The following is a 14177-nucleotide window of genomic DNA, read 5'->3' on the forward strand; positions in this document are numbered from 1 at the left end:
AAACAAATTAAGAAAAAAATTAAAAAAAAAATTTTTAAGTTAAAAAAATTACAAAATTTAAAACTAAAAACAATTAAAAACATTTGAAATTTGTATATAATTGAGATAGGTTAAAGTATACTTAAACTTTCTTTTCACATAAATGATAATCGGAAAACAAAACTAAAATTTCTAATAAAAAAACAAATATATTTTTGAAAATTTTATATTCCTCAAATAGTAATAAGTCTATGAAACTTAAACAAAACTAATTAAACGCATTCATTTCCACTCTCAAACAGTTCGAAAATTGCATACCATAGAACCATTCGGGACGACTAAAGCTCCCTCGCTTTAAATTTTAACCTATCAAAAAACATTTGCAAGGATTTTAATGCTTCACAACTACAAGCTGCTACTATTTTGCGGACTTAAACAGTAATAAACAATATAAAAACCACTATTTTAATGAAATAACCATTAAACCCTAAAAGTATGCTTCACAAAATAATAAAGATGTAAATTCCATTTAAATTGAAGCAAAACAGTGAGATTGCATAACTGAATTATATAACCATAACCGATTTTTATCGTGGTTGTCAAATCGAAAATTCTATTTTTGCCTGCATTAATCGATAAAATTTTGCTACATTTCAATTTTTTTTCATTATAATATTATCATATCGCTGACTTTCAATTTTTTGAAATAAATTTATCGATATATCTCGATTTTTTGATGGTTCTTATTCAAGCGATAATTAACGTTTCGATTGCTAAACATAATTTAATTTTATCGATATATTCCGAGTTCTTTATCTTTGCTAAAACGTTTCAAATATATGCTATAAACTTTTTTAAACACGTAGTAAAAGTTGACCGAATAATTTTAACTTAACTTTAAATAGTTATCGATAACTTATGACTTTCCAAATAAGAATTCGCTGATTTTCCAAATTAAAATTTTACGATTTTCCAAATTATAATTCGATCAATTATCGATATTTTCTTTCATCATTTGTTTATCGATAAATTGTTTATTAACCCCTAGTAAAAGTTAACTGAATAGTCCTGACTTTTTTTCAATAACTTATGATTTTTCAAACGAGAATTCGAGATTTTCCAAATTAGAATTCGATCATATATAATTATCGATATTTTCTTTCATCATTTGTTTATCGATAAACTTTTTTAAACCCCTAGCAAAAGTTAACTGAATAGTCCTGACTTTTTTTCAATAACTTATGATTTTTCAAATGAGAATTCGAAAATTTTCAACTTAAAAATTCGATAATTTTTCAAATTAGAATTCGATCATTTATAATCATCGATATTTTCTTTCATCATTTGCTTATCGATAAATTTTTTTACACACTTTTAGTACCCTAACTCAAAAACTGTTTTTTCAGCGCTAACTGTCGATTTTCTTCATTCGAATATATATCGATTGTAAATTTTTCCGATAAATATTTGTGTTATCGATTTTTTTATTTATTAAAAAATAGTCATTTGCATTTTGCTAATCGATCATATATCGATTGTAAATTTTTTTGATAAATATTTGTGTTATCGATTTTTTTATTCATGAAAAAAGTGCTGGTTTGCATTTTGCTATAATAATAATCAGATTCCCTGTGTTCGGTTTCGATTATTTTTATTCTATCACAGCGATAACTTTCTATACAAAAATTGTAGCAATGGCAAAGGTTCATTTTGCAGATATTATGATTTTAAAAATACGCGTGCTCACAAATATTAGATAATATCGGATAAACCGCGTTGTTAACGATGCTTGCATATATTCTGTTATGAATTATCAACGATCATAAAAATAATTGAAATATTTTTGCTGTCGCTTTTCATATTACCACACTTAATTTCATATTTGTCAAGCAGTTGAATATTTGCGCTCAGCTGAACTTTTAAAATATTAAAGATTTGCCATAAAAAGAATTTATGGATTAATCCAACTGAAACTCAAAAACCCGTGTGAAAAAACGGCCATACAATTTTGAGCATAAATTACGTCAAATTCAGGTCAACTACATAGGCAATGCATTCTATAGTGTGCGAAAAAGTGAATTAATTAGAATTTATTTGCCAGCGGCAACGCCATTTAAATGCGCGCAAGCGTGTGGCAATGAAGTGACTGGTCGCCGGTCACTCGTCGTCATATGAAAGCCAAAGTGCGCATATGTGCATTGCATTCTACTAACGTGGCAACGACAAGTGATCTACAAGGCAGGTGAATTGACTGAGTGACATTCGCACGGTCACTTGGTTGACCAGTCGAGCAGTCACAACGCACAGCTAGCCGTGCAAGTCCATTTCAGCGTGTTGCAGCTGCAGCACAAAAAAAAAAACGATTCAAACGCGCGTTATGTGAGTCAAGGTTGGCTAAAACAAGCAACAACTACAATACTATAAAAAAGGTTGTATGAACGTTGAAAAAATTAAATACTAAAGAGAAATAAGTTAAAAAAAAATTTTGAAAATATATGAAAAAAATTATAAAAATTAAAAAAACGTATTAAAAAAAATATTAAAAAATGAAATCAAAAAAATATTAAAAAAAGAATTTATAAAAAAATATATAAAAATCAAAAAAAAAAAATAAAAATAATTAAAAAAAAAAATAAAAAAAAATTAAAAAAAAAATAAATAAAAAAATTAAAAAAATAAATATAAAAATCAAAAAAAAAAATTAAAAATTATAAAAATAAAAAAATTATTAAAATTTAAAGACTTTAACTTGGGCTGCACCGAAACTATAATACCCTCCACAGGTGCATCTATTATTGCATACAAGGGTATGAAGGAAGCTTTATCTTGCTTTTTATTGATCACTTTGTATGACAGCCATATCATATAGTGCTCTGATATGGATAAAACTTTCGGAGATTGTAGTCTTGCCTTCAACAATACTTTCTACCAAATTTCGTAAAGATATCTTGTAAAGTCTTTTCCATACAAGGACTTGAGTTGGATCGATCCGTTTGTATGACAGCTATAAGCTATGATGGTCCGATCTAAACAATTTCTTTGGAGAATGTAACATTGTTTTAGGCAATAATCTGTGCAAAATTTTGTGAAGATATCTGCTCAAATAAAAATTTTTTCCATACAAGGACTTGAGTTGGATCGATCCGTTTGTATGACAGCTATATGCTATTTTGCTCCGATATCGATAATTTCGACCAATGAGCAACTTCTTGTAGAGAAACAAACGTGTGTAAAATTTTATATCGATATGTCAAGAACTTTTTCCTACAGGGTGCTACAAACTTTCTGGCAAACTCAATATACCCAGTTCAGTATATACAAAACTTAACAAAAAAAATTTAATAATTAAAGAAAAAAAATATCTTGAAATAAAAATATGTGAAATAATGTTTAATTCATACAAATGTCTAATTGCAATATAACAACAACTGCACACACACAACCAACACATGCGCTACAAGCCTTTATACCTGAGATGCCTACCTAAAACGCTTACCAAAAACTAACCTGCCCAAAACATTTAACTGAAAATGCTCATTCAACATAATTAACTTGAAAACTCTGCCATTTTGGTTTTACAAATTTATTTTCGCAACTTTTTTCCAACTGCCTGCCTAACCGGTTAGGGAACCTCGCCAAATACACGAGCACATATAAAAATGTATGGTACCGCGCACGCTTGGCCTTTGACAGCGGTTGCACAAAAGCCACAAACTCTGTAACTATAATGCATTTCGCAGCAGCTCTAACAACAGCACCAACAACTGCAATTAAACGTGTATTGCCATTTTTGTATGCACAATTCGTTTGACCGCCTTAGAATGTTGTCAATTGCAAATGTAGTTTAGGAGAAAAAACGCTACGAAGCTTATGTGTATGTTCTGGCGCTGTGGTGCAACAACACTTCAAATGTTCGCTTCATAAATATTTATTGCCATTTTTATAGTTTTCAATTCCAAATATAGCACGAAAGCGCTGTTTATGGCTCGCAATCGAGTTTCGAAGTATAAAATTTTTGTGATAATTTTGTTGTACGACGCTAGTTAGTTTTAATGCGATGCTTTGAGATGATTGCGTAAATGGTGGTTACAAGAATAATTGAAAGGTTACAAAAAAAAATCGAGGACATTAAGAAAAAATCGTTCAACTTAAAAGATTTGTTTTTAGTTGTTCGCGATATTTTTTGTTGTTGTAGTTAAAAAAAAGCGAAAAAATTAAATAAATCGGTAATTTAAAAAATCGATAATGTAAAAAATGAATTCGAAAATTTTATAAAAGTCGATAAATGCAAAGTCAGACTTGAAAAAAAGTATCGATAAGAATTGAAGAAATTACAAAAATCAATCATTTATCTATAGTTAAATTATTCAGACTTTAAAAAAATTATCGATAAAAATTGCAGAAACTACAGAAATCGATAATCAAAAAAACTCGTTTTGAAAGTTTGAGAAAATTTTCGCGATTGTCTAAGCAAAGTATAAAAATAAATCGATAATTTAAAAAAAATCGATAATAAAAAATCGTTATCAAAATTTTAGAATAATTTCCCTATAAAAAACGAAATGTTCAACTAAACATATATTAGTAATTTTTAATAATATTTTTTTGTTCTTATGGCTAAAAAAAAAACTTGAAAAAAATCGATAAACTCAAATTATTCTGACTTGAAAAAAAATTATCGATAAAAAAAATTACACTTAATATTCACTTTAAGCTTTCCGCACTATGTTTTGTTTTTGTGGCATAAAAACTAAAAAAAAATCGATAGACTCAAAACAATCGATAAATAATAAGCTCTAACTACTAATTATTAATTTCTACTTTTTGTTTCCATACTTCCAGTTACCGGAATTATTTTTCGTTTTTGTTTCCCAATTGAGCTAAATCGATAACTTTTAGTCAAAAACTTATTTGATAACTATCTATTCGATAATTTACACTTAAATATTTTATTTCTGCATGAAACAAGCGTTTAGATATTGAAATTTAAGAGAAGCGCTAAAATTTATGTTCTATTTACGTTTAGAAATTATGTTTCAGTGTTTACTTTTAATGCTTTTCACTATCGATTTATTCTATCATTATCGATTATTTGTAGATATTTGAAATATCTAAAATAAATAATTTCAATCGAAAATCGTTAGTTTGAAATGTTCAACAATTTTATTATTAAATTGAAATAATTGTAATCGATATATCCAATTATCGATTTTCATTTTCTAAAGTAAAAATATTTATTTTTTCCTTTAATATTTTTGAAAATTATTTAAGCCATTTTATTTTTTAAAATTTCATCTCATTTTCCCTCTCAAAAATTTATATTTTCAACATAATCATTGTTATAAAAAAATTGATAATTTTCTTAATATTTTTATGTGAAATTTATTGTAAGTGTGGTTTTCTTCAAGAATTTCCTTCCATACGTTCAAAAATTGATATTTTCGAAAAAAAAAGCCGACATTTGGAAAATCGAATTCGAAATTCGAAAAAATCGATATTTTTATTTTCTTTTTTTCGATTTTTTTTGTAAATGTAAGGTGAGCGTGTCTTGTTTCAATAATTTGCTTTCATGCGCTCAAATTTATAGCTTAGAAATAAACGATATACCAAAAAAAATTGACAGTGTTTTTCGATAATTTTGTGAAATTTAATGTGTGGTTTTTTCATTAATATTTTTAAGACTTCAAAATTGATATTTTCGAAAAAATCGATATTCGAAAAAATCAAATTAAAAATTCGATAAAAATCGATATTTTTTATGAAATCTTTTGAGTTTATCTTCTTTCAATAATTTCATTTACTGCGTTCAAAAAGTGATATTTTCGAAATAATCGATATTCTGACAAAAATCGATATTTAAAAAAAAATCGATATACTATTTTATATTTTCAATTTTTTTGTTAATTGTATGTGCTTTCTTTTTGCAATAATTAAAACTTTAAATTTTTTTAAATTTTGATTCTAAAGTTATTCGGTTGGATTACTGAGGCAATTGACTATATAGAACTAGAGGCAGCTCCATCCAGTTTATCGATTTTCATTAGAATATTTTAAAAAGGTGATAAGTTTGGGTTCTGCTAGAAAAACTCAAGCTGCTGGCCGCTTCTTTTGTCTCCACTCAACACACTTTTTGACTAAAAACTGATTTTTCATTTGCATATTTTTAGGCGCACTACCTTTACCTAACCCTCGAGACTAATATTTTTACCAAATAAAGTAATAAATAATAAAAATATGTATGGCCGTATAATACATAAACATAAAAAATGCATTTTTATACCCGTCAGCACCGTATATATGCGAGCAGGGAGTCTTTTCTGGCGCTTTAGCTTCATGTTACTCACACACACACACATACTCTTAAATAAAATATACATAAATGTACATATATACGAAAATAATACCTGCAACAATTGCACAAGACGGACGATCCACGGTCCGCAGCGCCGCACACAATCCTCGAAACGCCGTCGGCTGCTACTGGCCACACACATACACAACACCACTGCGCACTTGCCGCTTGTGCCACCACTACACGCTCGCTCGCTCGCCATACGCGCTCTACTACTACTCATACATATACTACCACTACTACTACTGCTAAACAAGCGCCAGTGTTGCGTTTGACGCTTTTATATCAAATGCAATTCCTAGCAGCTACAACAACAAAAAGTAGTAAAATTAAACAATTTGCTTTTATTTTGATTTTGAAAATTTGCAAAAAATTCAAAAACATTTCAAGTACTTGCAAGCACACGTTTTTGTTTACTGAAAAATCGTCGAATTGTTGTTGTATATTTCATGCCATGGTTGCCATATCATTGCGGTTGGATTGTTTTTGTTGTTGCCACCGGCATATTCGTTTCATATCCTCAAAGCGTTCTTGCTCGGCCAGGAATTTTTTGGCATAAACCGCTTGTTTTTGGTTTTCGGTTTGAAATTAGCGGCACTTTTAGAGTTTCTACTGCTTTTTTTGCTTTGCAAACTTTTGCTCCTTTTTTTGCAACACTCTTCTAACAATGCTTTCAGCACGCTTTCGCTTCTACCTCTACTCATGGCAAGAAAAGTGGCAATCTAGCAGAATTTATAATTCTCAAAATAGTAGTAAATATAGTAGTAGTAGTAGTAGTAATGGTAGTAGAATTAGTAGTAGCTTTAGAGTTGTCTGTTAAATGGGCGGCGGCTGGCAGTTGCTGCTCTTGTGGGAGTCGTTCACTGCTGTTATTGCCGGCTGTGCTCTTTGTTGTTGTCATCGTTAACGCCGCCATCGTCGTCGTCGTTGTCGCTAACCCTGCACACAGACAAACAATCGAGAATTTGCATTTTTGAGTTTGAAAACAATTTTTTTTGCAATTTTTTGTTGTTATTTTGTTTTTGTTTCTAATTTTTGCTTTGCTTTGTGCTGAGGAAATTTTGAGTTTCGAAAATATTTTTTTGGAAATTTTGAGTTTCGAAAATATTTTTTTTTGAAATTTTTTTCTTGTTTATTTGTGCAAAATTTACTGAATTTTCTTTGTAATTTCGTTTGCAAAATTTTTGTTTGCTGTTTGTTTCTGCTTGGTTTTAGTTTTGTTATTGGTTTTTGTTTGAGAAAGATATAGAGAATTCTTTATAATACAAATATTTTTTTTTAGATTTATTTTGAATGCTGCATGTTAAGAATTTTGTGGTGAAAGGCACTTGAGAGAGAGAGAGTTGACTTTTGGCTTGTCTGCTTGTTTGGTAGGTTGGTTGGTTGTTGGTTGGTGGGGGTGCTGATACTGGCTTTTTTGCTTTTTTTTTTGACAAATTTTCAATAACATTTTTTGGGATTGTTTTATTTTTCTGGTAACCTTAGCAAAATTAAAAATTCGTTGTACTTGTTGTTGCTGTGCTTTTTTGTTGTTTTGAAATTGAATGTTTTTGAATTTTTTGAAAATTTCTCTGTTTTTGCTTGCAAATAGTTACAAAATCTAAATACACTGTTGTTAATTTTCATAAAAATTTTTCGGCAAAAGTTATGATGTGCATATATATAGGCTTAAAATAGTTGTTGTTGTAGCTAAAACTGTTATTTTCGTAAGATATGTTCTGGTAAATTGTTATTTTCAGAGTGTGTGTGTGTGGCGAAAAGCTCCAAGTATGTCAAAAATGTGACTGAATTGTGTTGTATATTTTCGAGTAGTTATTATTATGCTAATATAACGGTGCTTGAGAAATGTTGGCACATAGTATATAGTAGTAGTAGCACATAGTATCTCAATATTTCTAGTAAAAAGTGTATTTGGTGCAGTTTTCGCCGTGTGTCGCTGCTGCAGTACGCATTTTAAACGCTTGGTGGTTGTTATTTTTGTTGTTGTTGTAACATTTTAACTTGTGCATATGTTTGTGTTGTTGTTGCTTGCAGTTTTCTGTTATAATTTTCATGTGTTGTTATTGTTTTTGCTGTTTTTAGTCGCATTTAGCGCTAAAAGCATGTCTAAAATGCCTCATTCCCGCCTTTCAAACCCATTTTTCAACGCTTCTTTGTTGGATTTTTCTATAAATGCTATTTTGTTATTGTAGCTAGATATCTTAGCCAACGTTTGTGTTTGTCATAATTTAACAAATCATATTATTTCTTATGTTAGCAACGTTGTTTGTTTGGTTACGTGTGTTGTGTGTTCGCTTGTTTCACTGTTAAGTGTGCAATTCGCACGTGTGTTTTTGTTGTCAAAACTACAAAATGTTTGCTGCTTTAAGTTCTGGGTTTAAATTTTAGTACTAATTTGTTGTTGTTGTTTTTTGTTGCGCCTTTCTGCGTGTTTTAGGTTAGTGTTCTAAGGGATCTAGTGAATTTTGAAACCCAATCCCTTAACTATGCGCACTTATTGTTGTTTCTTTTTGTATTTTATGTATTTTTGTTACGGTTTTGTGCAAGGTACGACAAAAAAGACACAACAAACCTCAACTTCTGCTAATTTTGCTGCCTCTCTCGACCTAACTTCGGCACATTCGTGTACCAAACAGCGTTTTTGTAAAAACATTATGCTAAATTTCAAAAAAAAAGTTTACGGTTTAGTGCTTTACTTGCAGACAACACATCCAATAACTACACATGCCGGAACTGTGCTCCAGCACCTGCTCAGTCAGCCCCCACAACACCGTTTCTACACAACCCTATGTTATTTATTAGAGTTTTCCAAATTTTGTTTGTCCGCAATATTTGGCGAGTTTCAGAGGTTTTTATTTTTGAGTTGCTTGTTTTTTTTTGTTGTAGTTTCATTGTTGTTGTTTGATTGTTATTTGATTGTAGTCTGCTTGTTGGCTTGATTGTTAATGTTTGTTTGATTGTTTTCTGGTTTCGGTAAGTGCTTTATATGTGACCTCGCTCTTTCAGCTTCACTCCCTCATCCTTTCTCTTCCTCTCTATGAAATTTCAATTGTGTTTTTGCATCCTTTATGGAATCTGTCGCAACTTCTTAGTTTTGTGCTTGTTTTTGATTGTTATTTGCTATGGCTTACGAGTTGTTGTTGTTGTTTGTTTTTGCTGTACATTTATTGGTTTGTTGTTAAAAATATTGTTTGCTGTTTTTGTTGTTATTTTGTTTCAGCTGCTTGTTCTAATTTGCTTTCTGCTTTTGTTCTGAAATTTTGCTGTTTTTTCTTTGTTTTTTGATTTTGATTTTGATTTCTTTGTTGTTTGGTTGGTTGTTAGCATGAACTTGAAAGTTTTTACAGTTAACTTTATGAGTGCTCGAGAGTTTGGTGGCACATCGGCAAGCTGGTGGTGGCGCTGTGGGTGTTTTTTTTGGTGTTAGCTTGGGTTTGTATAATTTATGTACCTACCTGTATTTTGGGTTAAGTCCACGTTGTTGTACTTGTTGTTGTTGTGCTTGTTGTATTTTTTGTTAATCATATATTTTGTAGAACTCTTTTGTGTTACAATACAATATATATAAATATATACAAATCAAATAAATAAGCTTGGCAAGTGTTGTGTTATCGAAAGGTTCGTTAAAAATCTTAAATTCTGTGTGTGAAGCTAGAAAGCGTTAAGTGTAATAATGCCCGATTTACACTAAGTCAATTTAATGTATAATGCCTGGGTTACACTATGACATTCTATTGAATGATCTACATAAATATAACGAGTATTTTTTGTCAAGAATTGAACTCAAGAACTCACTAGTGATTTGTCAATACGATTCTGGATAAAGTCTCTCTATAATAAAATACAATCTATAAATCCAAAAATGTCAAGAACTGTTAGGAACTCAAAGATAACTAAAATCAAGGTGATTTCTAGACGAAATCCTTTTGCAAAACAATATAATATATAATTCCAAAAATGTCAAGAACTCTTAGGACCTCAGATTACTCTAAAATTAATGCTATTTCTGGACAAAAACTTTCTGCAAAACAATATAATCTATTTATAATTCCAAAACTGTTAGGAATTCAAAGAACTCCAAAAAACTCCATGGCGATTTCAAGACAAAGTCTTTCTATATCGTCACCTAAAATCCAAAAAAAGCATATCAGCAAAATCAAATCGAAAATCGCTGTCAGATATAATAACCAATATATAACCATTTGATAACCAAAAATAAAATTTTTGTTTTGTACTAAAAATACAGCTCTGAGCACTGCTTGAACTGAGACAAAGGTTTTCTTACTTTAGAAGTTCTCAAATAAAAGCCGACTTCATTGTCAGTATCAACTACAAACAAGCTCACCGAGAATATTTCTAATACACTTGAACTAGTACACATAATAAGCAATTTTGTTCCCATGAAAGTCGATCTAAGAATCCATGAAAAATATTAAAAACTAAACTAAGGAATTAAGATACCTTATTCCTTACCTATACCTTATTAAACTCCAGCTCTCAGTGCTCATTGAACTGAGAGAAGATATTCTAACAACAGAAGTTGTCAAACAAAAGCCGACTCCGTTGTAAAAATCCTTACGAACCAGGAAGAGGCTAATATTAAGATCAGCCAGCGTATTGACAATGATCTGGTATACATATTGAGCAAATTTGTTCCAACAAAAATCGATCTACATATATTAATTTGAATGGAGCTGAAAAGTTATTTCAGCAAGCATTATCAAAACGACAGTGTTCCAAAAGATCTTTCCATATATACTCCGAAGGGGCCCAAGAAGTTATTTCAGCAAGCATTATCAACACGATAGTGTTCTAGAAAGAGTTTCTGAGAATGTTCCATGACGTTACAACAGATACACTACTAAGAATTGCCAGAGATCGATCTCTACTTGTCAAGAAACTAGCAGACAAGATTTTTATCCTTAAGTTTTCGTCAATTATAATAATTCCAGTGTGTTCACATCCTCTTATTAATACTCTAAGGTGAATGAGAATATCATTGTTTTGAAGTTTATCAACTGGGCATAATACTTTTCAGCCACAACTTCATGCTTTGACATCAAGAAAATACTAACAGGTATAAAAATCTCAGGACTTGGTTCAGAACTTTTAAAAAGCTAAGTAGTGAGTTAGCCAACTCAAACATTTTCAGCTTTTAATACATTTTAAGAATACCGAAAAAGGGTTTTTATGAAGTTATAAGCTCTTTCTGGGTCGTATAAGCTCCAATCCATAGCTCTAGGCATGCATATGGTCCGAATGGAAGTTTTATGTTCTTTTCTACTATACTTGGAAGCAAACTTTCCGACATAAAGCCAACATAGAATTGCTAGAAATGTTTAAATCCACTGATTTTCTAAATCTACATGGACTCAGTAGACGATGAGTATGGTTCTAGTACCGAAAATTTAACATTTTGAATGATTTTGTATATCTTTATAGACCCAGTAGCCGACGAAGAGGGTTTTAAATAAAATATGTTGAATATTTCTATTGGGAGTGCCATGCAAAGTCCAGCGGTAAGTTTTAACCATTAGTCGCTTTCTACACTGGGCACCGCAGGCTCATGAAGCCCAATATGAACATGACTTTTTGTGAAAACTGTCGGGTTTTACACCATGAGCTCCTAAGCACCTGATTTGCACCGCAATCTACAGAAGCAGGCTTAAGGTCTTTGGATCGTCGTAACTGGATATGGATCTCATCACTTCAATACCGCCAAGTTCCTGGAATTCATCAGAGTGCTGGGCTTTTATATGTGTATATATGGGATTGAGAGAAGAGCACAATAAACCTTAGCTTGAGGAGTAAATCTCAATTATATACTACTCTAGTGAAAAAAATTAGTTCAGAGAGAGAGAGAGAGAGTAATATGTGCCTCCCTGCGTTAATTATGTACAAATTGGCAGGTGGATAGAACTTTGCAGATTTTTCAGGGTAGTTTAATAGGGTATAGAGAGCAGAGGCTATAAAACTAACAATTCTCATAAGATATAAACACTTCTAGTAACAAAACTTCTTGAACCTAATGGAATTGGTAGAGTAAATAGTTACTAAATGTAAATAAATGCAACAATATTTACGGAAACAATAATTTCTGGTCTCCCACACACAAACCACTAACTGCTACATAACCACAAATGTACGCAAGTTTGGTGCGCTGATGGATTCCTGTCAGAAATAAAATAAATGAAGCATAGCCCAGGCACGAGCTACTTGAAAATGCTTAGCATCAACCAAACAACAATAAAATCGGTGGCATTACACGGCTTTACACCTATTCAATGCCTCGCACGTGGGTCCACACACACACATACATACAGAAAGGTGTATTTACTCGATGGCATAGTCATCATCATTGTGGGCACTTTTGGTAATGCAACAAAGGAAAATATTTATTTATTTATTTATACATTCTTACGTTGGCCAACATTAGTGGCAATAAAATTTCCGCAAATAAAAGCGAATATCAACGAAATGCAAGCGGAAGGGCAAAAAGAAGAAGATGAAGGCGAAATAAGCGGAAATGACAGCGAAGCATAGTCAAAGGGGCGCAGAAGCGAGGAAAGGGGCGCTAAGGAGCTAGAAAGTGGGTGTTTTCGGGTTTGTAACTTCAAGTAGTTCAGTGTGTGAACAAATGTGTGTTCAGGTGTATTTGTATATGTGTGCGACTAAGCTCTTATGGTTGTGTTAAGATGTGAGGGTGAGAAATATTTGTGTGCGAAAAGCGCTTGAGCAAAATATTTGTGGAAAAGAAGCTAGCCCAAACTGCAAGCTTGAAATAATGGAAAAAGGAAATGCGCTCATATATGCATTAGTGTGTGTGTGTGCTCGTAAGTGATATAGCCATAGTTAACAGCTGCAGCGTCGAGGGAGCTGAAGTGTCCACTAAAGCTTAAGTTGGCATGTAGCAACAGTGGGTGACAAAAATAAATGTTGATTTTGCCACAAACAAGCGCATATACACACACAACCATATAGGAAAAAAATAAGAATACCCTTCACACGTACATTTTTTAAAGCACAAAAGCGTATAAAAAGACTTTTATCTCAATTTTGATCGATCAGTTTGTATGGCAGCTATACGCTATAGTGATCCAATCTGAACGATTTCTTAGGGACCTGTAGCGTTGCCTTAAAAAATTATCTGTGCAAAATTTCGTGAAAATAGCTCATCAAATAAAAAAGTTTTCCATATAAGAACTACATTTTGAAAGGTCAGTTTGTATGGCAGCTATATGCTATAGTGGTCCGATCTGAACGATTTCTTCGGAGCATGTAGCGTTGCCTTGAATAATAATCCAAACTAAATTTCGTAAAGATATCTTGCCAAATAAAAAAGTTTTCCATACAAGGACTTGCTTTTGAAAGGACAGTTTGTATGGCAGCTATACACTATAGTGGTCCGATCCGAAAGATTTCTTTGAATAATCTAGTGTTGGGCAAGATAATATTCTGTGTGAAATTTCGTGAAGATAGCATGTCAAATAAAAAAGTTTTCCATATAAGGACTTGTTTTTGATCGTTCAGTTTGTATGGCAGCTATATGCTATAGTGGTCCGATATTATCGGTTCGTACAAAGGAACAATTTCTTTCCGAGAAAAAAGAAGTGTTCAAAATTTCAGAGCGATATCTCAAAAACTGAGGGACTAGTTCACATATATAAAGACGGCAGGACATGCTCCGACGTTTCCTTAAAAAAAAGGCGTCACATACTTAATATACGCCGTTCGAGGTATAAAAAAGTCGACAATAAAAAGCAAATGGAAAAGTACAAGCAATTTAAACAAAATCGGATAAATTGTAATGGGAAAAGGGAAATGCAATGAAGAAAAGCGTAGATAG

General features: G+C 31.5%; 1 protein-coding gene across 14 annotated transcripts in view; it reads right to left on the reverse strand.

Annotated features, from left to right (window-relative positions):
* LOC105233822 (heterogeneous nuclear ribonucleoprotein L) overlaps positions 1-14177 on the reverse strand; it is a 289357-nt gene that overhangs the window by 99383 nt on the left and 175797 nt on the right. The window lies entirely within an intron of this gene.

This window comes from Bactrocera dorsalis, chromosome 3 (genome assembly GCF_023373825.1).
Source record: "Bactrocera dorsalis isolate Fly_Bdor chromosome 3, ASM2337382v1, whole genome shotgun sequence".
Classification (NCBI taxonomy): domain Eukaryota; kingdom Metazoa; phylum Arthropoda; class Insecta; order Diptera; family Tephritidae; genus Bactrocera; species Bactrocera dorsalis.